Below are 3,161 nucleotides of genomic sequence, written 5' to 3' on the forward strand. Positions count from 1 at the left end.
GATGAGAAGGGTAAAAGCATAAATGAAAAGCTTTATAGAGGTATGATTGGCACACTTTTATATTTAACCTTCTCTAGACCCAATATTATGTATAGTGTTTGTCTTTATGATAGATTTCAATATTGTCCCAAAGAGTCTCATTTGAATGTCATAAAAAGAATTTTAAAATATTATATGGGACTTTGAACTTAGGGCTTTGGTATCCTAAAGAAAGATCATTTGATAGATAGAGTTCTCTCTACTGCGGAAGCCAAATATATGGCAGCGGGATGCTGTTGTGCTCAAATCCTATGGATGAAGCAACAATTAAGAGATTATAGGAGAGAGGTTGATCATATTCCTATTAAGTGTGACAATACTAGTGCTATAAACCTTTTTAAAAATCCTATTCAGCATTCTAGGAGTAAGCACATAGATATTAGACACCATTTTTTGAGAGATCATGTTCAAAATGGTAATGTAGTGCTAGAGTACATTGACACAAACAAGCAACTAGTCGACATTTTCATAAAAAGAAAACTAGGAATGATAAATGGAAGTACCTTAGCATAAACACATTTTTCTATGCTAATTGTGTATACTTTTTCATTGTGATGCTTATACTTGTGCATTTCTATTTTCGAGCAAAGCTAAGTATTCAAATTATCTTGGCACAAGATCACCTTCAATCTTTGTGTATCTCAATATTCACACATTAAATCATGGATCAATTTAAAATATGCATGCTAATTAAAGCATTTTTGCTCAAATTGGCAAAAAGCGTGCTCGCGCTTTGGAAGGATGCTCATGCTTTATAAGTCTATATGAAAGATTGAAAATGACCTTAAAAGTGCACTCGTGATTCCTTAGCGCGACCATGGTTTTCTAAAATTATAGCCGCTGTGACTAATTTTTCAAAAGAACGATCGCATTTCTCCTTAGTTTTAGCAAAAAACTAGTAGTTTCAGTATTTTTCAAAATGTGTTTTAATGTCAAACTAGCTATTTTTTGGTCATTTTCTAACCCCCCCCCCCCCCAAGGCTATAAAAGCCACATTTCATAGAATTGCATCACTTTTACACATATTTATATTCAAGCTTTCAAATACTCTTCCTCTCTACTTCAAAACTTCCCAAAATTGTCTTCAACTTCTTCAAGACTAGTATGGGGCCAAGAAACAACACTAGGAGAGGCTCTTCTCCCTTAGAATCCATCATGGAAAAAATAAGGGTATAAATAATGAAGCTAAGATCAAGTTTATGCCATAGAAAGGAAAGAAACCCAACTAAGTAGGTTCTTTGATGAAGAGGTCCTCGTCAAGCTTGGCATATCTCAAGAGTTATACACTTCTCAAAAATGTTAGCCTTAGAGACTTCTTCCTACTCGACTCCATAGAATTAGGTTTTGAGAACCTTACTAAGGAATTCCTTTCCACCTTAGTGATTGAAAACCTAGTTGAAAAGAATCTATTCTTTTCTCAATTTTAGAGGCAAATCCCCACTAAAGAAACCTATTCCAAAGACTCACCTTTTAAAGACCTCAAATCCTTAACACATTGGGTAGTGCATAGGATGATTGCTACTAACATCCATGCAAGAGACAATGGGATTGAAAAAGTGCCATAAAAATATATTCTTTTCTCTATACTATGATCCATGGTAAGCGCATTCTAACCTCTAAATTCTTCCTTGATCATCTTCTTCATCTTAGCAATACACAGAAAAAGTTCATTCTTGTTTCTTCCCCCGTCACCACAATTACCAAACACCTACAAGTCCTAACTCCTCTCAGCAAAATCTTTCTGACCCCTCCTATCTCACCTCTCTTATTAGGATTAGCATTTCTTGAGCATGCCAAAGTTAAAAGACTTAGGCCTAAATTGGAAAGTTGATGGGAATTCTTCCTTCTAATAAGGGAGAATATGGATGATAGAAAGAAGAGGAAGAAATACCATAGATTGCCAAGTGAGCCCATTCATTCCTCTTTCCAAGGATAACCTTCTCTCTGTTTTGAAGAAAATGTCTTAGAGCAAATGGAGAGGACTTAGAATTACTTTCAACACTTGTATGCGGATTTGGTGGAAATCCAAAAAATCCACAAAATCCTTCATTGTCATGTGGAAGGTTAGGAAGAAGAAGAAGAAGAGGCTCCAATTTCCCCTCCTCAAGCAAGCACAAGTGGCTTAAGGAAAGGCAAGGAGCTTATGTTTCAAGAAGTGGAAGAAGAAGAAGAAAATTAATTTCTTTTTTTTTTTATTTTTTTTCTCTTTCTATTTTCTCATGCATACATTCATCTTTATCGATCACACATGTACAATGTTTCAATTAATGCAAGTATTTTTTTATGATCTACTTATTTGTCATTTACTTTTTGTGTCTTACTTTTTTAATTTTGATAAATGGGGAGAAGTGTGCTTAAATTGATTTCTAGGAAGTATGGAGAAGAAGTATACATACATTGATTACTAAGAATAAAAATGAGAGAAATATAACTTAGTTATAAAAATTAAGGGGGAGGAAATGCAAATATTGAGGGGGAGTATTGAATTGAGTAAATCTATAAATCAATTGTTCCTCTAATTTTTGAATGTTAGCTATTAACTTTTCAATTGCACTTATACTTTATTAATTTTGATTTTCTAATCAATTTGGTTATCAAAATCAAAAAGGGGGAGATTGTTGACCTAAGGTGCAATTGATCTCTATTTTAATCTTAACAACCAAATTGAACATTGATAACCCTATGTCTAAATGTCTATATAACAGAGTACCAAAGGAGCCAACCAAAGTCCAAGCACTCTTAAGCTTTAAAGGAAGTCTTGTAAAAAGACCAAAAAAGCGCGAGGCTTCCAAGGCACGGGGGCGCTTTTCATATAATCAAAACTTTACAAGACATTGAAAAGTCCACCTGACATCTTGCCAATTGCATCGTGACACCTAGCATTCAAAGTGTCAAAGCTTCAAGAAGCGCGAGGGTGCTTCATGTTAAAGCTTGAGACTGAAAATAGCAGACGTTAGCACAATGAGAAGTGTGAGAGTGCTTCTAAGCGCTGACAAGGCAAGCGCGAGGGGTTTTCGCAATTAATGCAATGTCAATAACCGTTAAGATATTAGCCATCCCGTCAATTTCATGTATTTAGAGTCGTTGGAGCCCCAACGTCTCTTTTTAGAAAGCGCAAGCAC

This window comes from Ricinus communis, chromosome 4, assembly GCF_019578655.1.
Source record: "Ricinus communis isolate WT05 ecotype wild-type chromosome 4, ASM1957865v1, whole genome shotgun sequence".
Lineage (NCBI taxonomy): Eukaryota > Viridiplantae > Streptophyta > Magnoliopsida > Malpighiales > Euphorbiaceae > Ricinus > Ricinus communis.